Below are 24,482 nucleotides of genomic sequence, written 5' to 3'. Positions count from 1 at the left end.
CCCATCCATAGGTTCATGTGTGTGTGCACACGCGCACACACACACACACACACACACACACACACACACACACACACAAAGAAAATACAAACAACCAAACAAGAAGAGTAAAATAAGAGTCAAGGGAATCACGTGTCCCACAGTATGTACATGACATAGTAAATTATATACAGTCCCAAAGCCTTTGAACCAAACACAGGTTTTCTGGAACATGTGCTCCCTTGGCTTCCTTGAAAACTTGGAAGCGTCAGGCTGCATGGGCAGCACCACCATGTCCCAGAGCCCAGCATTCCATCCCACTCCATAGGGCATGCCCTTGCCCTCCCTCGATCTTGTGTGCCGCACCAGTGTAAACCTGGATCAGCATGACCCTGGATTTCCCCATCTCCCCACCTGTGGCCAGCTGATCCCCAGCCACAGTACAAAGAGAGCATAACCTTTAAAAGGCTGAGGTTCGCATTCATTCACTTAGGTTGTTTTATTTGGCCTTCTCCACCACTGGGGCTGATGGTGCAAATATTATCAACCCTGTCAAACAGATAAGAACAATGAGTGGGTAGAAGCCCAACTCAGAATCTTACCCCCCCCCCCGCCACCCTAACCCACTGATACCACAAGTGCCAGTTATCTTAGAAAAAAAGATCCTAAGCTGCCTCCTAGCCATGGCAGAGCCTCCTTTTTCATCAGCAAGGTGGAAAACCTGGAACCCTGCCCCAGCAGGTATAAATGGAAAAAAAAAAGGAGGCTCAGTGGTTAAGAGCATTTGTTGCAGGTGGGTGGTGGGGGAGCACGCCTTTAATCCCAGCACTGGGGAAGCAGAGGCAGCTAGATCTCTGAATTCAGGCCAGCCACAGTGTTTCAGGACAGCTGGGGCTAAGTAAAGAGACCTGTATCAAACAACAACAACAAAGAACACTTGTGACTCTTCCCAAGAACCCAAGTTCTGGTCCCAGTTCCCACATCAAGCAAGGAGCTCACAACCACCCGTGAGTCCAGTTCCAGTTTCAGCCATTCTGATGTCCTCTTCAGGATCCATGGGAAGCCACATGCATGTGGCGGAGGCATAAATACAAATAACAAAAGCAAATTTAAAAAGAGAAAAGTAGCTTGCACAAGCCCTTTGCAGCCTTTAAAATGCTTTAAAAAAAAAAAAAAAAGAGAGAGAGAGAGAGAGTCAGTTCTGATTCTCCTCTCAAACAGTGTCACAAATATTCTCCAAAAGCAAATGCTTTCCACTTCCTTTAAGCTTCATCTCTGAGAAAGTTTCTCCCCTTACTATCTTTAGCTCTAGTTAAAGCTGAGATCGCCCCCCCCCCAACATTCCAACTTGGATCTCAAGGTCGAACCTTTAAACGCCTCCCTCCAGCTTTACCTATTCAGAAATCAGGCCATTTCCCACATCACCACCACCCTCCCCATCCCATCCCATCCTCAATCTCAGTCTTTCAGCAATCAGTCCCTCTTCAAGGCGACAGAGTGCTGGCACCCACTATCAGCCCTCATCCATTTGCTGTCTCCCCAATCAGACCAGCCATGACGCTAATAACCTGAGATGCTATGGGACGTTCCAGTCCTCTCTCGGGTCTTACAACACCCACAGGACAAATGTAGGGATCCACCATGCTCTGCAGCTTCTCCCCCATGACACCTCCATCCCACACAAGCCAAGTGGCCCCATTTCTTTGTTTTAAGGGGTACACATGCGAATGTTCATGTGTGTGGCTTGTGTATGGGGAGACTGTAAGTCAACCTCCAGTGTCCGTTCTTGGAAGGCGTCCACCTTGCTTTCCCTCACAAGTTCTCTCAATGAGACCTGGGGTCTACAGCTGGTCCCTGGGATGCCCCTGTCTCCAGCTTGCAGCTTCCAGCAGACCTTGATTACAAGTCTGTTTACAAGTATTGAACTTGGGTCCTCTTACTTGAGCACGTTGCTAACGTAACTGTGTACCCAGCTCTGGCCTCCATTTCTTAATAACTAGGACCTTTTCAGACCTTTATGCACTGACTACATTCAGTTACGGGGAATGTCAAGTGCAGCTATCACATAAGCTTAAACTTATTTCAGATGAATCAAGGAACTAGGTTGTTTAAGTCAAGCAGATGGAGGTGAAGGTGTATCTTGGTAGTAGGTGCTTGCCCTAGCTTGTGTAAAAATCCAATGGATTGTACAAATAAGTATCTACCTGATCTCTGATAGGGGTTGTAATTTCTAATCCACAGCAGAATAAAACAGAGGTTAATAACAAGGACTAGTGACTAATATGTACTTACATATTTTAGGTTTTTTTTTTACTTTACATTTGTTTGTTTGTTTGTTTGGGAGGTGGGAGTACACATTCCAGGGCACTCACATGGGTAGAGTTTGGAGGACAACTTTCAGGAGTCAGTTCCGTACTAGGGGATCAACTAGTCAGATCTCTACTTGATTTGGGGATCAAACCTAGGTGATCAGACTTGTCAGCAAGCTCTATTCTCCACTGAGCCAACCTGTTGGACCTTATTCACTTTAACCAGATCTCCATATTAAAATATATACCTTAGGGCTGGCAAGATGCCTCAATGAATAATGGTGCTAACCCCAAAGCCTGACAGCCTGAGTCCCCATCCTCTGGGCCACTTCGTGGAAGAAGAGAATCCTACCCACAAATTGTACTCTGACCACACCCGGGCTTGGTGTAGAAAAACACACAAAATCACTAAAGAAATAAAGACGAGATAACAAGTAAAGCTCTACCTGTACTTCATGCCACACCCCCAGTGTAATCAAAATGGGTTCTAGCATCACAGTAAACACTAAGATTCTAAGACTTCCAGAAGAAATCACCGTGGGAAGTCTTGGACATTGGTGTAGTCAAGAGTCTTGGAACAGAAAAAGCAAAAACCCAAATGAAAAATAAAACTAAATTGGAATTCATCAAAATTTTAAAATTCTGCTTCTTCAAGGACATTGCTGCAGACAGGGGTAATGGTTACACAATGGTATAAATATAATTGATTATAATAAACTATGTAATTAACAAGATTAAACGGCCGATTAAACTGCCTTTATTCTATTTTCCAGTAGTAAGGAGCTTGAGATGGGACCCAGGGCAAGTGCTCCACTGCTGAGCTACACAACCAATAAGCACATGACCATACTTAGCATCACTAGGAATCAGGGAGGTACAAGTTAAGACTGGAATAAGATACCATTTCACAGACTAGAATTTGAAAGACTGACAGTGGCAACATCTAGTAAGGATGTGTACCTACCAGAATGTTCATGTATTGCTCATGGCACTGTAAACAACCACTTTGGGGAAAGCTATAGTAGTTGCAGGAAAACTAGCAGCTGGAGAGATGGCTCAGCAGTTAAAGGTGCTCATGGTCATTCTATAGATCAAGAGGTATGTTCCCAGCAGCCATGCTGGATGGTTCTCAACCGCTTGTCACTCCAGCTCTAGTGGATCTGCTGCTCTCTGCTGACCTCCAGGGACATCCACACACATGGCATAAACTCAGACATACACACATTCATATACATAAAAAGATAAATATTTTAAATAAAGAAACATGTATGTGGTAGTCTGAATGTTACCAGCCCCCGTAATCCCAAAGGGAGTGGCACTATTAGGAGGTGTGGTTTGATTGGAGTGGGTGTGGCCTTGTTGGAGAAGTGTGTCACTGTGGGGGTGGGCTTTGAGGTTTCCTATGTCTCAGTCAGCTTCCTGTTGCCTGTAAGATGTAGGACTCTCAACTCCATGTAGGACTCTCTTCTCCAGCACCATGTCTGCCCGCATGCCACCGTGCTTCCCATCGTGATGATAATGAACTGTACCTCTGAAACTGGTACATAAACCACGCCAATGAAATGTTTTCCTTTGAAAGAGTTGCCATGGTCATGGTGTCTCTTCACAGCAATGAAAACCCTAACTAAGACAATGTACTAGTCACATGCCTGGAAGTTTCACTCCTAAGTATCCATCCCATAGTAAGAGGAAAAGAATTCTATTGAAAGAAACTCACTCCTAGATGCTGTCCCAACTTAAACCACATATTCCAAAACTGGAATCAGCTCAGCTATCTGTTAACTGAAGAATTTATAAAAAATGTGAATGAGTGGATTAAAAAGTGTCAGTTACACTAACTAATGGCATGCTCCCAGCAATAAAAACAAGTTACCAATATACACCGAGAAATGCAAGCCTTAGAGAAAAAGAGGCCAGGTGAAGAGCTAGCTTCAAAAGAATACATGTTATATGATTTTGTTTATGCATAATTTTAGATCCAGAAAAACTCATCTATGGTGACATAAAAAATTTGTGGTTGCCTGATGAGAGAGGTAGGACTGACTGCACAGAGGGACCAGAAAAAGTTTTAGCAATCTAGAGAATTCTGTTGTGGTTACACAGGAAGCATGGATATATGCATCTTTCAAACTCCTAGGATATGTAGGCTAGAGTCGATGGTTGTAAACAATAATAGTATGATACTGGTTTAAAACCTGTTGTGAGGCCAGGTACAGCAATGCACATCTGGAATCCCAGAACTTGGAAGGCAGAAGCAGGAGGATCAGGAGTTTAAGGCTATTTCTTGGCTATACAGTGGGTTCAAGACTAGCCTAGACTTCATGAGGCCTTTTCTAGAAAAAAAAGGGGGGGTGTTCACTTTTGCAGCACATAAACTAAAATTGGAACAATGCATGATTAGCATGGCCCTTGTACAAGGTAAAAATATTTGTCATGTGTATGACATGTCTATATCTTTAATATGTAAAGGTCTTAGGAAGTTGGTAAGGAAGAGCATTAGGACATTAGTAAATAAATAACCAAACAATGCAGAAAAGCCACAAGAACTAAATAAGGATAAGCATGTAAAACAGGACCAGTGAGACTGCTCAGCAGGTAAAGGCATTTGTCACCACACCTCACAACCTGAGTTTAAGCCCACACAGTAAGAGCCAGACTCCTTTGACTTAGCATGTGCATGTGCACACACACATACACACACACACACACACACACACACAGAGAGAGAGAGAGAGAGAGAGAGAGAGAGAGAGAGAGAGGGAGAGGGAGAGAGAGGATGAATGAATTAATTAATTTTCTAAAGACACAACCATAATAGTTAACTTAAAAATTAAGACAATAAATGACCATATTTCACATATGGCTGATTCTGTTTTGGTGATAATGCTAGGGTCACAAGGAGAGATGGACACTCAATCAGGATATAAGAAAAGACAGACTATAACTCAGCAATAAGGTCCAGAGCGTTAACAACTGTGGTGATTTGCATGAGGAATGTCCCTCAGAGGTGCAGATATTTGAACACATGGTGTCCAGTTGGTGGTACTCTTTGGGAAGATTTGGGAGGTGTCACCTTGGTGGAGGAAAAGTTTGGGGTGTGTGTGTGTGTGTGTGTGTTTTAAGTGTTTTGATGAGGTACCCTACATGGGTGGATAAAGCTGCTCCTAGAAGCCATACGTTATTTTAAAAAAATAATAATAATCCCAGCACCAGGGGTGGAATATCCCCCTACCAGTTAGTCAGGGAGATCCCTGAGACCCCCAAATTATCACTGCTGTTGGCGCCACACACCAGAACTAGTAGATAAGACCCTATTACCTAAGACTCCACAGGCCTTAATTACAAGACATAAAAGAATTCAGGCTGGACCTGGGCGGGAAGCTTCCTCCCTGCTAGCTAGCCCTCTGAGTGCCAAAGGTATGCAGACAGCTGGGGGAGAATTCCCAACAACAGTTTCACTCAGCTGTGGGCTGTGTGTGCAGTAATATTGGCTGGCCGAGCATGATGAACCAATGGCACAACAGTGGCAAGCCTGTTACAGGGGTAAACAATTGCTTTTTGATTGGATTTGATACCCAGTACACAGGACAAAATTCACATCTGGTAGCATAAACCCAGTCTAAAGCCTGTGGCTGGGGAGATGACAGGCTATAGTGGGAAAGCTACTGCTGCTGTTTCACTAAATAAACATGTGCCCATCAAATTGACCTCCAAATCACTGTTTATGGCCATCGAAGAGTGCTGCTGTCCATCTTGGTCAGAGAAGCTTGTTTTTGTAATGGTCCATGATGGCTGTAGAGAGGCATAACCGGTCAAAAGTACTGTGAATGGCTGTTGAGTGACCAGTCATAAATGGGACATCTATATCACTTCCTCCATGGTCAGGGAACATTGCAGAAGAAGGGGTAGAAAGAATGTAAGAGCCAGAGGAAAAGGGGGTTAACACTAGTGGACAACTCAGCTTTTGTCTACAGAATGGGAACTATTCTATCAACACCACATATATCTTCAAAAGCAAGCTGTGAACTTTACAGTTGTCCTGAAGTTCTTTGGGGGGGAAGAAACCAACCTATGGAGGGGGACCACAGCTGTAAGCCCCACACAGAGAAAAGGAAAACAAGAGAAAGAAGGAGGTGCTACCTGCCTGTCCACACCTCCAGCACAAACTCCAGATCCCCATTATGGCCCCACCCAACTTCCCAGAATCCTTTGCTCTCATCAGGCTAGCTGCTTCTCTCCAGAGGCCTTGCCATTCTTCATCCCTATTATTATTGAGACAAAAACACCACCCAAGACTAAGACATAAAATACAAGTTAGGAGGAAAAGAGAGATTGGGGAGAGGGGTTAAATTCACAAGTCTCTGAAGTCAGGATTTCAAAGTGGCTACTAAGCCAGGCTTGTTGGCATAAGACTGAAATCTCAGGATTTGGTACTGAGTCCCTAAAATGACAGCAGGAGCATTGACAAGTTCAAGTCCAGCCCAAACTACATATGGAGTTCAAGGCCAGCCCAAGTTAGATATTGTGAAACCCTGTCTCCAAACACCCAAAAGAGAATGTACAACTCTCTACTACCATCCTGTCTGTGTCTGCTCACCTTGAGTCACCTGTATCACTAACACGGCACCGTGTAAACCTGGTATCAGGGCCTCCCTCCTTAAAAGATTAGAGAAGTGAGGCTGGAAAGACTACTTACCAATGCCAGAAGGGAAAGCTAGAAGACAGGAGAGAGGGAGAGAAAGGAGACCTTCATTCCAACACGCAAGGACGTGAGTCTCTGCCCCTATCTCAGCTATTATGCATTCCCAACTGGCCTGGCCAACATCCAGAGAGACTCCAGGCTGGTGAGTCCATGAATGTGAGGCTGAGATAAGCCGGGCAGCGACGGGGAAGCTTGCCCAGGGTTATATATGGGCTGCTTGCACTGACATGAGGAGCCACGGGAATCTTCGGTTCCCAGGGCATTTTCTGCATTCGTTCCTGTTCCCCAGGATTAAGGAGCCTCTCTTGATTCCCCCCTCCCCCTGGACTGTCAGCAAGTAGTTGTGAACATGGGAAAGGAGAGAAGAGAGAGAGAATATGTGGGTTTTAATGTACGTGTTAAAGTCCCATGGACCTTAGATACTTGTTTAAAGTAAAACAGAGTAAAAGGCACCATTTCCCCTTTATCTATGGGACAGCCACCCAGTTGCACATATTTCAAAAGCTAGGAAAAGGCCAACCTCCAGGTCAGGCCCCCAGCTGGAATCATGCTTTGAGAGTCCAGAAAATACTGTGCTTCCTTCCAACAAGGGAGAAGCTGAGTCCTTCCGGAAGATGCAACGTGACAAAAAAAAAAAAAAAAAAAAAAAAAAAATGGGAGGAAAGCCTTCCAGAGAGGGAAACAGTGGAAGAAAAGCCTAGGGAGAGGTCATTCTTGTGCAGACAACAAAGAAGGCTAGAGAAGAGACAACGAAATGCCTCATGGGAGCTGAGGTGTCTATCTCCTTTTACCACCGAGTCCCCGAATCCCTGAGCTTGTCCTGCAAACCTTCCAAAGAGAGTAAACTTCAGCCCAGTGGTACTAACAAGGTCTGGATGAGAGGAATGTCTTCCCCTCAGCCTTGCCTGAGGGTCAGACGCCTGGAAAAATTCCTGGGATGATTTGGTGTTGTCTGAGGTGGCTTTGGAGCCACCGTGGCTGGAAGAGAAATGTGGTTTTGAACAAAAGCTGCCAGGACTGGTCTTGGCGAATGAGAGATACTTTCAGGTCTCAATATGTCTGCCCTTGTCATGTGTCAGCCTGTATCTCCTTCAACGCCTCTCTTCCTTGTTCAGGGAAAACCCTTGAGAATCTCCTTCACGAGCCATTTTATACAGGTTCTGGGGATCCAAACGCAGGTCCTCATGCTAGCTCAGGAAGCACCCTAACCACTGAGCCATCCCCCAAGGCCCCAGACATAATTTTTGACCAACTCCCTTCTAACATCAACCCTTCCTCTGCAAATAAATACCTACTGAACCAAACACACAGACCCAGGAGGAGCAGCCTGGTGTTGGCAGGCACTCCTGATTCCTACTTCCTTTCAGTCATTTGCTCCTCAAGTGTGTAAGTAGCTGCTATCTGCCAAGCCTGGGCATTCTCTCTCACACCTCTTTAATTGATCAGCTAAGAGTAAGCTCAGCATCCATCCAGCACTTCTCTTACCATCTAAGAAATAGAAAAATCCCACAGGCTCTCTAGGCAATCGTCAGACCCCTACAGAACAGAACAGCCTCTATTCCCTGGAAAGTCACACCCTCAAGGAGGGGACTGAAGAAATGGCTCATCGGGTAATGGCTCACTTGATGTTCTTCCAGAGGGCATGAGTTCGGTTCTCAGCACCCACATGGGGCAGCTCACAACTGCCTGTAGCTTTCAGCTCCACAGAAACCAGTGAGGGAATCCAGTGCCCACTTGGGACCTCCTCAGGCACCCACATGTGGCACACACACACACACACACACACACACACACACACACACACACCATTGCCTAGAATGTGTAAGAGTTCCCAGGCCCAGCCCACCCAGCCCAGGGGAACCCTGAATATCCTATCACTGAAGATGGCAGAGTTAAGATAGTTTATTCGCCTTTGTGCACAATACTCAAGGTACACTAAGGAACCTGTGTGTGTGTGTGTGTGTGTGTGTGTGTGTGTGTGTGTGTGTGTCTGTGTGTGTGTGTATGTCTGTGTGTGTGTGTGTGTCTGTGTGTGTGTGTGTGTGTGTGTGTGTGTGTGTCTGTGTCTGTGTCTGTGTCTGTGTGTCTGTGTGTCTGTGTGTCTGTGTGTGTCTGTGTGTGTCTGTGTGTTCCAAGAAGTCATCCCTGCTAGGCAGAAGATGTGGTCAGAGAGGTGAAGGATTAACCAGAAGTCTTGAGAAACATCTGCCCTGCCTGGAGATCAATAAGTACAAATTTCTTGAGAATCCGGGGTGTCCAGGGACAGCTCTGCTATGACAGACAAATACAGACAGAGGTGGGAGTGAGAGGGAGGGGGCAGGCTAGGGACAGTCATTTATCTCAGAGGTCTCTTCCCACACCAAAATTGTAGGTTTCTAATCTGAACCTCCCCTGCCAACAACTTGAAAAAGTTGCCTGAGCTCAGGGACATTTGGAGAGAAAGTTGAATCGCATTGTCAGATAATAAACCAAGAAGAAATTCTGAGTCAAAACAAGGGATAAATTTTCCTTATCTCTCTAAGACATGCATCAAAGCGGCTCAGTGCTGTCTGCCCAGCCTGGGAAGATGATAATGGTTTTTAATGGCCTGTAAACAACAGCACCGGCCTATGTAATAAAATTTAACCAATTAATCCTTTAGGCTTCCCTTCTGCATTGTTTGCCTCCACATTTTCTTTCTAAAGGCACAGGGGCAACCTGGAGGGGGACGGTCTAAAAACAGGGGGTGAGGGCTGAGTCTAAAGACTCAATATCTCTGAGTCAGTATCCAGAGAATGTGGGGGAACTGTGAAGTTGTCCAGAGAAAATGTCCCAGAAAATAAGAAAGATGGGGCCCCGAGGAACCAGAGCAAGAGGCAAATGTCATTCTTTCTCAATAAGTTCATTCATTCAGTTAGCACGTGGACAAGACACCTGCAGAGGGCAAGAGTTAACAAGAAAAACACCTGTCCTCAACGGAATCACAGCCTGGGGCCTGGGGGTGCTGCTGGGAGTAAGACACCATTCATGGGAGCTGGACAAAGTAGCCCAGTGCTCGAGTATGTGATTAGCATATATGAGACTACACCCAGCCCCACAAAGAGAAGAAGGAAAAGGAAGAGGAAGACAGGAGGAGAAAGAGGCCTCGGGAAACAGCTCAGACTGTAAAGTGTTTGCCTCACTAGATACCCAGAATCTGAGGGAAAAGCCAGGCATGGTGGCATACCTGTCATCTCAGAGCTGGGAGACAGAAACTGGCAGGAGCATGGGGCTTGCTGGCCAGCCTTCTTAGCATTATCTGGGAGCCCTAGACCAAATGAGACCCTGCCTCACAAAACAAGACAGCTGGTTCTGAGGTCGAACAACACCTAAAGTTGTCCTCTGACATCCACACATGTATAAACATAAAAGAATGCACACACATACCATACAGAGAGACAGAGGGAGAGGGGGGAGGGAGGGGGGGAGGGAGGGAGAAAGAGAGAGAGAGAGAGAGAGAGAGAGAGAGAGAGAGAGAGAGAACAAAGTGTGATGGTGCATGCCTATAATTCCAGCACTTGGGAGGTAGAGGCCTGAGAATAAGGTTTTCAAGGCCAGCCTGGACTACATGAAACTCTCTCTCTTAAAAGACTAAAACAATGCTGGACTGTGGTGGTACACGCCTTTAGTCCCAGCACTCGGGAGGCAGAGGCAGGTGGATCTCTGTGAGTTTGAGACCAGCCTGGTCTACAAGAGCTAGTTCCAGGACAGCCTCCAAAGCCACAGAGAAAAAGACCAAAAGAGAGAGAGAGAGAGAGAGAGAGAGAGAGAGAGAGAGAGAGAGAAAGAGAGAGAGAGAGATTTAAAGAAAAAAAAGACTAAAACTAAAAAAATGGGCAGGGATACAGTAACACTACTAAAGTTGGGTACAGACAGTATTTGCAAAGGGCCACAGAGTCCTGTTATGGCTTTCCATCTCTTTGCTTTCTCTTTCACAAGTGTACTTGGTACCATTTGGGATGTCTGGGCCAAGCAGGAATCAGAAAACCAAGCCCCTCCCTCCTGCCACAGCTCTCTCTACCTTCACCCCTAGTTCTGGGGGAAGAAAGGACCTGTTGTCACAGAGCCTCTGGAGGGTTGGCAGCTCAAACAATTCAAGTCATGTTGCTTCCTACACCATTGAGGCCGAGTTTTCCTCTCTGGTTTAAGGGTTCTTGTTGTTGTTGTTGTTGTTGTTTTGTTGTTGTTGTTGTTGTTGTTTTTGATTGTTCAAAATAGACAAAACATTACACTGTGATAATCTTGAGTCATGAGTTTCACTTTCTATTATTTTAAGTATGTGCATACATGTGTGTCCATGTATATGTGCACATGAGTGCAGATGCCCATGAGCTCCAGAAGAGGGTGTTATATCCTCTGGAGCTGAAGTTTGTAACATAGGCATTTGTAACATTTGTGAGCTTTCTTGATGTGGGTACTGGGGACCAAACTCAGGTCTTCTGAGAGAGCAGTATACAATGAACCATCTCTGTAGCCCCTACAGATTTTATTTTTTGAAATATATCTCACATAATTCAGGCTGATCCCAAACTCACTCTATAGTTGAGAATGGCCACAAACCCTTGATTTCTGTCTCTGTTTCCAGAGTGCCAGGTTTATAAGCCTGTGCTACAACTCACAAATTTTTTGAAGAAGTGTTATTGTTGTATTTGGTGGTGGTAATGTGTGTCATGTAGAAGTCAGAAGACAACTTAAGAGTCAATTCTCAGCCAGGTGTGGTGGTGTACGCCTTTATCCCAGCACTTAGGAGGCAGAAGCAGTCGTATCTCTGTGTGTGAGGCAAGCTTGGTCTACCTAGCAAGTTCCAGGACATCCAGAGCTACATAAGAGAGACCCTGTCTCAAAAAAAAGTCAATTATATTCTTCTACCTTGTTGGTCTCAAGGATTAAACTCAAGTCATCAGGCTTGACAGCAGGAATCTTTACCCACTGAGCCACAGTGCCAGCCCCACCCTAAAATTTACATAGTATTGGGATGAAAGCTGGGTGTCATGAGTGCTAGGCAGGTCTTCTCCACTAAGCTAGTCCAGTTCTAAATCTTTTTTTGTCCATTTGTTGTCTGCTCAGCAAACCACAACCGGCATCTGCCACATGTTAAGCACCCAGCTGAGCATGGAGTCTCCAAGAGAACCAGGTATGTGCAAGCCCTACCTTCCCAAAGAGCTCCTAGACCAGCTGGGCAGAGAAGAGAAAAGGGACTGTCTCCAGAGCCCAGGGCAACCCCCAGAGATAATCCACAGAAGTTTTAATAGATTAATTTGATTTTGCCAGGTGGAAGAGAAATGGAGATACCAGGTCAGTCTGCAGGTTATGCTTAGAAAGGAGTGAGCTGCCCATGTGTCCAGACCTGGGGTGAGTGCTACCCAAGGGCAAAGGCTGGGAAGCAACTGAGAGATAGGCGGGCCAGACAGAACCAAGAATGCCTTGATGAAGAACTTGGACTTCACCCTCTGTGCAATGAGGAAACCACGGGAGCCTATAAGCAGAGGTAGGCTGCACTCGGATTTATATTTTAACAAGAGTATTCCTGTGGCTGGGTGGCGAATGTTCTGGAATGAGGAGAAACTAGGACAACTCCAGAAACATTTTCAAAACGGAATCAACAGGACAGGGGTCCAGCAGAGCGAAGAGGGAAAGGAGGTGTCAGAGAAGACTGCCACACTCCAGCTTGAGGACTCTCATCCAAGACAGAAACTAGTGAGAAAGTCAGAGGCAGAAACCGTGTTATGTCATGCTCAGGTCATATAAGATACTAGGGAAATGGAGCATCAGGAGTTCAAGACCAGCCTTGACTACATAACAAATTCAGGGCCAGCCTGGCCTATTTGAAACTTTATCTCAAAAAGCTGATTGTTTAAAAAAAAAAAAACAGGGGGGAAGATGCAAGAAGATGAAGGGAGGAAGGGAAGGAGAAAGAAAAGAAAGAAAGAAAGAAAGAAAGAAAGAAGGAAGGAAGGAAGGAAGGAAGGAAGGAAGGAAGGAAGGACTCAGTTGGTAGTGATTGTTTGCCTGCCATACATGAAGGCCTGTTTGATCCCCAACACTACATAAACCAAGTATAGTAGGCGCACATCTGTAAACCATTACTGGGTGGGGGACTGGAGAGATGGCTCAGTGGTAAGAGCAGTGGCTGCTCTTCCAGAGGTCCTGAGTTCAATTCCCAGCAACCACATGGCTGCTCACAGCCATCTTTATGGGGATCTGATGTCTCTTCCAGCATAAAGTTGTACATGCAGATACAGCACTCATATTCATAAAAATAAATAAATAAAACTTAAAAAAAAAACACTAAAACTCCCTGGCCTTGGAAAAAAACATTATTGGAGAGATGGACTCAGGAGAATCAGAAATCATCCTCAACTCAAGGTTATCCTAAACTACACAGTAAGTTCACAGTCATCCTGGGCTATATGATACTATTTCCAAGGAAGGAGGAGGACAAGGAGGACGGGGGGGGGGGGGGTGTGTTACAGGAGGAAAGAAGGGGAAAGACCCCCTTGATCTGCTATGTAGTCGTCAAACAGTGGCTAAACCTAGCCATCTTTTGCCTGGCTTTCCCTGTCTCCTCCTTGACAGTGGTTCAATTATTATATCATAGAAGACTGTCAAAATCTCCCTTTAGTCTCTCCTAAGCCTTGGGCAGTGCTAGGCAATAAGTAGCCAGTAAACGCTTGTTATTAAATCGGACTCCGGAGGCCTGGAGAACTTGTCGCCTTAGTCATGGCCTCGTTTGCAGTATGAGGCACTCTCCTTCATTAATCCTTACTAAGAAGTTTTTATAGAATGCCTGGAATGAGTAATTCCTAGATGCTTGGATTTCACAATCCAAGAAAATTTTAACAACAGAAAGAAAAAAAAACAAAAAACAAAAAACTGGAGAGACCAACAGTAGAACAAAAGTCTTGACGGCTTTTCTTTTTAGCGCCATTGTTCCTTAAACAGGAGACCATCTGCGTCTGCAGCAAGCAGCAGATCTGGAGGATATGTGGCTAAGTGAAATGAGCCAAGCACAGAAAGACAAACACTACGTGCGTGTTCTTGCGCATACATGGCAGCTAGAAAAGGTGAAATCATCTTTGAGTAGGACAGTGGCCCCTGGAAGGTAAGACAGGAAATGAGGGGAAAGGATAGGCAGGCTGGAGGCTAGGAACCAAAGACAATTAGGAAAACCGAGTTTTGATTGTTGTTGGTTTTTTTCTTTTCTTTTTTTCAATTTAAATTAGAAACCAGTTTCTTTTACATGTCAACCCCAGTTCCCTCTCCATCCTTGCCTCCTCTGCTCCCCACCGACCCCCTACCCCATCCCCTTTCTGCTCCCCAGGGAGGATGAGGTCTTCCAAGGGGTATCTTCAAAGTCTGTCATATCATTTGGGACAGGGCCTAGTCCCTCCCCAGTGTGTCTGGGCTGAGAGAGTATTCCTCTGTGTGGATTGGGCTCCCAAAGTCCATTCACATACTAGGGATAAATACTGATCCACTATTGGAGGCCCCATAGACTAACCAGACCTCCAAACTGACATCCTTGTTCAGGAGGACTGGAACAGTCCTATGCTGGTTTCCCAGCTCTCAGTCTGGGGTCCATGAGTCTGGGTTCAGGTCAGCTGGGAAAACCAAGTTTTAGTGCTCTACAGTGCAGAGTCACTAGTAAGACACTACAGCTGGCACTTCTTTAATCCCAGCACTTGGGAGAGAGAGTTTGCGACCAGCCTCATCTATAGAGGAAGTCCCAGGACAGCCAGGGCTACACAGAGAAAGAACCCCTGTCTTGAAAAACAAAAAATGAAAACCAACAAACAAAAAGCACTTTAATGTATTTAAGATTTCTTGATTTTTATTTATCATATATGTATAAGTGTTTGACTGTGTGTATGTGTATGCACCATGTTCATGCCTGAACAGAAAGTCAGCTCCCCTAGAACTAGAGTTACTGTGAGCTGTCATGTGGGAGCTGGGTCCTCTGCAAGAGCTGCAAGTTCTCTCAACCACTGAGCCATCTCTCCAGCCCAAACTTATTACAACTTTCTAAAGAACTAGAAGAGTTCAAGATTTCTCAATGCAAAGAGATGATAAATGTTCTTTAAGGGGGTAGAAAGGCTAATTTCCAACATTTGATCCCTACGGGTTATACACATCTATTGAGTGATCACACAGAGCTTTGCATACATATTTACACACACACACACACACACACACACACACACACACACACACACACATATATAATTATCATGTCAACAAAAATATTTGTTAACGAAATAAAAGAGGGCTGTAGTGATGTCTCACTCAATAAAGTGCTGGCGGTGAAAGCTTGAGGATATAAGCACGGTGTCCAGCACTCAAGTAAAAAATCACTCAAGTAAAAAAAAATGTGGTGGTGTATGTCTGTAACTTCAACCCTGGGGAAGCTGCTCCCTAGAGCTTACTGAACAATCACTCTAGCTCTGGGTTCAGCACAAGATCCTATGTCAGACTAGGGTAGGGTATGGATTTGATCAAAACACATTACATACACATGTAAAATTCTCAAAATTAAGAACACTCATTTAATATCTGTTGCATTCATAGTGTGGGGGGAGGAAATTTCTTTTTTTATGTTTCTACTAGTAGTTGTGTTTGAACAGCTGCTCTGTGCCCAGGAAGATGTTAGGCAGCGTCTCTGGCCCCTGCCAATTATCCACCAATGGCACTTCCCAGCTGTAACAACCAAAAAGCTACCTTAGGCATTCCCAATAGCCCCTGAGAGTAAAGTTGCTGCAGCTGAGGCTCACTGAACAACACAACATAAGCCTTACTATAAATCTAACTGCATTGTCCTTATCTTTTGGACCAGCAGAAACCATCACTATGGTCGGCCCATAAACCAGCTTTGAGGACAGACACAGAAGCTGGGAATGTGGGATTTGAACTCTCATTTTTCATTCGATGACTTTGAATAAGGGTCCCCTTCTCAGTCGCCCTCCCCGTCAGGTGACTGGATTAAATGGTACTCAGCATGTGACTGTCAGGAGAGGAGTCACGACAATTGTGCCATTTGTACCACTCCTATCCCATGGAGCCCAGTGCCAGGTACCTAGTAATGACGGCTACCCACATTCAAGATTGCTGAAGCTAGAAGTGGTGATGCACAGTTATTATCTCAGCAATCTGGAGGCTGAAACAGGAAGATCACCCAAGTTTGAGGCTAGCCTGAGCTACATGGTGAGTTCAAGGCCAGCCAGAACGCACAGCAAAAACTGAAAGAGCCAAGCCATGAAAATAAGAAAGACTTTCTGGGTAAAAAGTGCGTGCACATAATACACCAGGCATCCCAGAAACATTTACTGAATGAATAAGCGGATCTCCAATCGCCGAGACTCGACAGTCACTTCCTTCAAGCCTGACACTCCTAAGTTCTTTTCTCTTTTACCAGAGCATTCTCCAGTTCCACTCATGGGAATTAAACCCCATAAAATGAGTCTGAACAGTCCAGGTAGGAACCCTGTTGGAAGCTTCTAGAAAACAGTATCAACATCCAACCCCCTCTGGATAATTCTCATCTCCATCCATGACAGTGATGCCTTTTTAAAAGTCCGACTGGGAAAGTCACTTGTGCCATCAACATCTCCTGGTTGCTGCTGTCTTGAGATATTAAACCTGGAGGTCAGCCAGGGACAGCCAGGGACAGCCAGGAGGTGGCAAGATCCTTGAACAAAGTAGCTATAAAAGGGTGTGGGAAAAGCAAGACAAACAGCAAATGGAAAAAGCAGTGATCTCAAAGAACTATGGGGGGAGGAGTTGGGGAGCCTCTAACACTGGTCACTGAGACACAGAGAGTTCAGAGTTCCTGCTGCCTAGCCTGTCCTCACCAAGCCCACCCCCCAGCCTCCACCTCTGCACTCTGTAGCTCCTATGAGGAACAAAAACACATCTTGTTATTAACCAGATGCAGTCCTGGCCACAGCCCAGCCAGTCATAAATTTCCTAGGTCCATCTCACAAGTACATTTAAGTATCTCCTGACAGTTTCCCAAAGGAGTGAGGTATTTTTTTGGCCATCCTGGGGCCACAGGATGTTGAGTACAGGGAGAAGCCTTCAAGAGCAGGTGACTTAAGCCCTTGATGTGTTAAGTGGAGAAACTGAGGTTTTCCCAAGTATGCTGCAGTTGGGCAGGACTGAGCCAAGAAGTCAAGCCGTGGGGTTCTGTGTATAGCTTGAAAACACCTAGAATGGAGGGGATGCTGTGTACTAATCTCATACTTCCTGCCAACAGGTGTGATCACATCCAAAGGGCTGTGTCCTTCGGCCCTCCATCCACCCACACACAAGGAGAAGGTAATCACACCTTCCCACAAGACAGTGCAGCTGCTTTCTTCTCTCCATCCTAGGTCACCTGTCTTCTCTGTCCCATCTCATGCCAGCTATCTTCTGCAGCTTATGTGACACAATGACCAAAACACAAAAAAGAACTGCGAAGACCATTTGGAGGGCTGTGTGTAACTGTCCGTATGTCTATGTGTGGGTGCACTCACTCCTGTGCCCCTAAGCAGGAGAGTAGGAAACCAATGTGGCCAATGTGGTGATGGACGGTGAGTCTAAGAAAGGGGGAGGGGCGTTCATTATAATATAGATGGGGAGTCTGAGAAAAGGAGAGGGGTATTCATTACAATATTCTCACAACTTCTCCAAAGGTCTGAAAGTTTGCTAAGTTAAAATAAGAGAGAGAAGCCAGGTGAGGTGGTGCACACCTTTGATCCCAACACTCAGGAGGCAGAAATAGGCCAATCTCTGTGAGTTCAAGGCCAACCTGGTCTACAGAGCAAGTTCCAGACAGCCAGGGCTTCACAGAGAAACCCTGTCTCCAAAAGTCAGAGAGAGGGCAGAGAGAGGGGACTAAATGACAATTTAAGGTAAATTAATCTAAAGCACTTTATGGAAAAGGCTAGGACTCACGCCTTAAATTTTATTAATCTCTTTATCTGAGGACTAACATACTGTGAAATGGTTGGAAGGCATCCTAAAGGTCAGAGGTGATCCTAAACAAGTATGTGATGCTGATGTTTACAGAAGAAGTCAGTGGCTGTGGCAACTTTGAGGTTCAAATTAATTTCAAATATGTTTTACTCATCAACTCCCGAGCTACACATCTGCCTCGTGATTCATAATATCAATAAAATGCAGTTTGGTTTTAATCCCATTTGGAAATTTTTCACATAAGGAAATTGGTGAATCAAAACCCATACCCAATCCACAGTCACCAGGTTCTCTAACCAAATAGCATTTAGCTTGGGCCACAGTGGGTCCATGGTCAAGCCCTGAAAATCTGTCCCCAGCCACCTTCATGAAGCTCATGCCAGCTCACAGCAGTTGAAGGACAGTCGTTCAAGAGGCCATGTGGAATTCCTCATGGCTACAGTAAGGACAAGAAGGAAAATGTTTAGAGAAATATGAGGTTTCAGAAAGCAGTCGTAGCCTTATTAGAAGGGTGGTATGCTTATCGAAGGGGCGGCAAGTTTGTCCTCAGGCAACAGAACCATGGAAGAGCTTGAAGATGACAATGATCAGACCATGTAGAGTGTGGGTGGGTGGAAGACGCTCAAAACTAAAGACCCTACTTAAAATGATAAAGATCTGGCCCACATCAGTCAGAGCAAGAGGGCAGAACTACAGACGCTGAAAAGAGCCCGTGGACAGGACTTGGTGGGTAGATGTGGCTCAGAGGAAAAAGTCTATGAGGACTTCCTCTGGCTGATCAGGTAGATGTTGGTGGGGAATCCAAGAGGTGATGAAGACTTGGCAAAGGAATGTGCTAAGTTGTGAACATGCTCAGGGTTTGGCTGTATGTATGTATGTATGTATGTATGTATGTATGAGTGTGTGTGTGTGTGTATATGCATGTGTATAAAGAGCTTCAAAGAAGGTTGGACACATACATACAGGAATGATCCCAATACATATAGTAAATGATGCCATGAACACAGAGCATCAACTCTGGGGATCAACTGCAGGCAAAGCAAGACTGAGTCAAGGACAGAAACTCATGTGAGGGAAGAGGAGATTCCCAGGCACATTTGAGCAATCAAAGAGGCAAAGATTAAAACCTGCTTTCAAATGACCCATTCAAATTCCTCCTTCATCACAGGCTGGTGACACCAAGCTAGCGGCGGGGGGTGGGGGAGTGGGGAGGAGCGGGGGAGGGCAGGGGGAAACAATGGTAAGTTTCAATAAACTCACTTCTCAACACCAAAAAGACAGCACTGAAAGATGGACAAAAGATGTGAACGGACATTGATTCAAAAAAGATGGACAAATGGCCAATACTCACATAAAAAGATGCTCAGCATCCCTAGTCATTAGGGAAGTGCTAACCAAAACCATAATAAAGATGCTGGAGAGATGGCTCAGCAATTAAGAGCACTGGGCGCTCTTGCAGAGGACCCAGGTTCAATTCCCAGCACCCACATAGCTACTCAAAACTGTGAAACTCTAGTCCCAGGGAATCTAATGCCCTCTTCTGGCCTCCGTGGACACCAGGCACGCATGTGTTTCATGGACACACATGCAGGCAAAACACTCATAAACCTATAAGTAAGTAGATAAGTACATGTTATTTTTTAAAACCACGGTGAAATACTTCTTCATGTCCACTAAGATTGGTATATTCAGAGGGGCAGACTGGGGCTCGAGGGGTTGTTCAGCAAGTAAGAGCTCTTTCTGTGCAAGCATGAGGACCTGAGTCCAGATCCCCAGCACCCACATAAAAAAATAGGCACAGACAAGACAAAAAGCACTACAGACATAGGGCCCACAGGCCCCGAGCTGGAAAAGTCCTGAATGTTCCCTCCCTGAGAACTAATTTTCATGGTACCAGAAGGTACCATACAAGCTTCCAAAGGAGGGAGGCTACCAACAATCCTAGCCAGCTATGATGCCTATGGACCACATCAATGCCCAACATTGCACGAAAACCCTAAGCATGCACTAGTGGCGTGCGTACTTTGACATACCAACAGCTCTCTAATTGGGCTTAAGATTTGCTCAGAAAGAGGGAGACCATGCCTGTTACTAGAAACCTATATAGCTACTCGGTGTGTGAGGTCATGGTTATAGGAGGAGAATCTACTGTAATTTACTGTAACTAGCATTATCTCTAGCAACCATCTAGAAATATGTCCTTATGCCCACAGTGTAGTCTTCACTCCTCATCAAGGAACCTTCTTTTTGCAACAACTATTTAAAAAAAACATTCACAACCAGTCAACATGTAGAGTTGTGGAGTCCAATCCCAATGGATACATCTACAAAATACTCCTGCATCTAAGGCTCAAGGAACAATGTGCAAGAAGGGGCAGAAAGTGATGTCAGAAGCCACACCTATAAAGTCTCACTGACACGACTGCCCAAATGCGAACAAAACAAGGACAACACCAATGGACATGCCAAGTGGATGGGGAAAAGCCCACCAGGCCTCAACCCTATATAAGGACCTATAGGTAACAAAGGAAAGCTGGGAGTGGCAGAGGTGGTCCTCCCTGAGGAAGATCACACCAATTGGTTGTCCAGTGCCAAATGGTCAGCTCTGAAAATATACATACAAGTAACGTTATATGAATCAAGCAGGTTATATTTATGAATATATATGTATATACATAGATGCATAAATAACAATGGAAAAACAAGCCATGAATTTGAAGGAGAATGGGGAAGAGTATATAGTAGGGTTCACAGGAAGGAAAAGAGAGGAGAAATGTAATTATAATCTCAAAAGTAAAAAATCTGAGCATGGCCACAAGCACCTATAACACCAGCACTGGAAGGGACTGTTGTGGAATGTTCCTTTACACTGTGGGAAGACATGTCACTGTGGTTGGTTTAATAAAGAGCTGAATGGCCAATAATTAGGCAGGAAGAGGTTAGGCAGGACTTCTGGGGACAGAGAGGACTTGGGGAAGAAAAAAGTCAGGGTCGCCAGCCATACACAGAGAAAGCAGCATGAGCAGTACAGAGAGATGAGGTAACAAGCCACAAAACAGAAGTAGATTAAAAATAAATGAGCTAATTTAAGTTATAAGAGCTAGTGAGACAAGCCTAAGCTAAGGTCAAGCTTTCATAATTAATAAGTCTCCATGTCATTATTTGGGAGTCGGTGGTACAGAGAAAGACTTGCTACATGGGGACAAAGACAGGAGGATTGGTGGGGCTTGGTGGCTACCAGTCTAGCTGGAAAAAGAAAATGACAAGATCTGGGTACAGTGAAAGACCCTGTCTGAAGGAAATAAGAGGAAGAGCAATTTAAAAAAAAAAAAAAAAGAAGACACCAGATATCCTCCTCTGGCCTTTGCATGTACATGAGTGTGCACACCTACACATATTCATACACACACACACACACACACACACACACATTCAAGGAAGGGCAGACAGTCACAAGTGTCAGCAAGGGCTTAGAGAAACTAGACTTTCATATATTTGGGTGGAGATGAGAAGTGGAGCAGACACTATGGAAAACAGACAGCCCCTCAAAAATTACACATGGAGTTGCTATATGACTCAAAATTCTTCAGCTATGTGTTAATCAGTAGAATTGAAAGCATATGTTCTGAGCCATGTGGGATGGCACAGGCCTGTAATCCTAGCACTCAGGGACTATCGCAGGAGGATTGAATTTGAGGCTAGCCTGGACTGTATTCTGAGTTTCAGACTAGACGGACTTCATTCCCAAAAAGAAACTATGGAGCTGGAGAGTTGATTCAAGATCAAAAGCATTTGCTGCATTTAGAAAGGCCCAGCACCCACATGGTGGCTTACAACTGCCTGTAACTACAGTTTCAGGAGAGTCAATGGCCTCTTCTGGTCTTCACAGGTTCCTATATGTACATGGAACACACACACATATGCATAAAAAAGGAAGGGCAAAAGGGAGGGGCATGACCACAGAAAAGATATACACGAAAGCATTCATTCTAGCATCATTCATAATGGCCAACATGTAGAAATAATCCCAATCACCACTAACCAATGAATGGATATGTAAAATGTGAGTTCATTCAATAGAATATTATTCACCCATAAAAATGGATATTTCTACATGCCACAACATGGTTGAACACTGAAAACATCATGCTAAGGGGAAGAAGACAGACACAAAACGCCACACATATTGTGAGATTTCATTTATATAAAATATCCAGAATAGAGGAACATTCACCATGACAGATACAGTTAATTAGTGGTTGCTGGGGCCCCAGGGAATAGGGGAATGAGGAAGTGTATGCTGGCTCCACAATATCATGATCATTTTAGAACCATGAGCTTGATTGTGAATTTTAATATCAATCAAACAACTAAATAACAATTAAGTTCACTTTACAAAGTCACTGTAGTAGTTTGAATGTATTGGCTCCCATAATCCCAAAGGGAATAGCACTATTAGGATATATGGCTTTGTTGGGGTGGGTATAGCCGTGTTAGAGGAAGTGTGTCAATGTGGGGGTGGGCTTTGAGGTTTCCTATGTTCAGGATACCACCTAGTGTCTCAGTCCACTTCCTGTTACCTTCAAGATGTAGGACTCTGCCTGCATGCCACCATGCTCCCCACCATGACGACAATGGACTGAAACTATAAGTGAGCCACCCCAAGTAAATGCTTTCTTTATAAGAGTTGCCTCAGTCATGGTATCTCTTCACAGCAATAGAAACCCTAAGACAGTTACCCATAAGCAAAAGGAACAGGGCAGGGGAGGGGCTACTGAGACACCCACTATAGAAACCAAAGAGCCTGCTGCTAGGGAGACCCTGAAATTGTTTCCCAAGTCCAAAGTCAAGGTGTAAGGCTCCGAAAAAGAAAAGGAGCTGAAACCCCCAGCCTCATGACCATTCCCACTTCCAAAACCCCAAGTTGCCAGAGTTGAGAAAACTAAACAAGTAGGTATGATTGTCACCAACCAGGCCTAACCTGGGCACAGTCACCACATGGATAGGGGTGAGCAAAGCACCCAAGATAGCACCCCCACAGTTCACGCTTCTTATTCAACTCTTCAGCACCCAGATCCTTGCTCTGTGCTTGAGAAGCACCTGCCCGAGACAGTGTCCATCACAGCATCTTTGTGACTAAGGAGTCCCTTGAACCTTTGTCTCTCTTGGTTTGGGAAACAAGTGGCTTTGAAAATAATACAACTTACGTGGCTTGGACCCAGCTCAACACCACCTGTGGCAGAACTCCAGAGAAAGCAGGTGAGTGACAGGAGACCAGAGGCACATTTATCAGAAGAGGTTGGAGTCCCTAGGAAGGAGGAGCTGAGGGCATAGATCGGGACTCTTACAGAAACCCATAAAACCATCTTCTCTCTCTGTTCCACCCTCAGCAATGTATCCACTGTTCTCTTGTTCTGCCATCTCTCTGGCCACTCCTCCACTGCCATACTGGATGTAGGTAGACAGAATTCAAATGAGGGAGGGTGACAGTCACCCTCCCTCTCCCCGGAGATTGTCAAGGCAGAGAAGCAGATCTGGGGCAAAATCCAGGCCCTAGGCCAACTGTGGCCATTGGGCAAACAGCCTCTCCTCCAGCCCATACCACTCCTGCCCGTCCCAAAGTGAGTTGAGCAGTGAAACTCAGACTTCCCTTGGGGTTCTGACCACCTTGTAGGGAGATTATGATGACCCTGCCGTTGCCATGCCAACTGTGATATCATTCCTTTCATCATTCCATCTGGGTGGATTTTTTTTTTCTTTTCCTTAAAGGACATCCTATTACCCGTGTCTGTCTGGGGGCCCACCAAGAGGTCAGCTCTTGTCATCCCTGGCTCCAGGTAAACGATGCTGTCTAGACGCTGTGGTCCTCATGGGAACAGCTCCCAGGATACAGGCAAGCTCTGCTCCCAGGCTGGCTGATCCACCAAATGGAAGTGGAAGCAAGGGAACGCTTTCAGGATGGAGGAGAGGGTGTGTGGTGTGGTCAGGGCCGAGCTTGGCTTGATAGGCCAAATGAAACCACTTTCTAATACAAGTGAGGGCAGAGAGGAATAAATATGGGGGATGGGGCCCCCACACTTGAGCCTGGACAGAGGAATGCAGAGGACTAGAGGAAAATCTTTCCCACGCAATAGAATTGAGGTTCCTACAGGAAAAACAGGTCCATGTCTTCCTACTACACACCAGGCACTGAAAGGCTACCAGAGACCTGCCTGTAAGGAACTCACAATGTCACTGTTCACAAAGACAGCAATGACAATGGTTCACTGAAAAGACCCTGACCCTCCAGGCAGATAAACTAAGACTCTAGAAAACCAATTCGTTAAAAATAAATTAATTAATTAAATTTAATTTAAAAAAAGAAAGAAAGAAAACCAATTCGTTTATGGCCAGGAGGCTCAGCATACAACTTGTAAACAAAGAGCCAAGGGTGCTGGCCCTGGGCAGGTAGACCTCATTCTAAACCTTCAAATGGAGACCATAGACTGTATGGAGCACAGTTCCTCCTCATTCCCTCCCCCTCG

General features: G+C 45.2%; 1 protein-coding gene and 1 pseudogene across 2 annotated transcripts in view; one reads left to right on the top strand and one right to left on the bottom strand.

The window, feature by feature from the left end:
• Dpf3 (double PHD fingers 3) overlaps window positions 1-24,482 on the bottom strand; it is a 276,886-nt gene that overhangs the window by 201,250 nt on the left and 51,154 nt on the right. The window lies entirely within an intron of this gene.
• Window positions 4,640-4,738, top strand: LOC113836038 (annotated as a pseudogene).

This window comes from Cricetulus griseus, chromosome 5, assembly GCF_003668045.3.
Source record: "Cricetulus griseus strain 17A/GY chromosome 5, alternate assembly CriGri-PICRH-1.0, whole genome shotgun sequence".
NCBI lineage: Eukaryota > Metazoa > Chordata > Mammalia > Rodentia > Cricetidae > Cricetulus > Cricetulus griseus.
The sequence above is the reverse complement of the archived record's forward strand: the minus strand, read 5'-3'. Positions and strand labels throughout refer to the sequence as shown.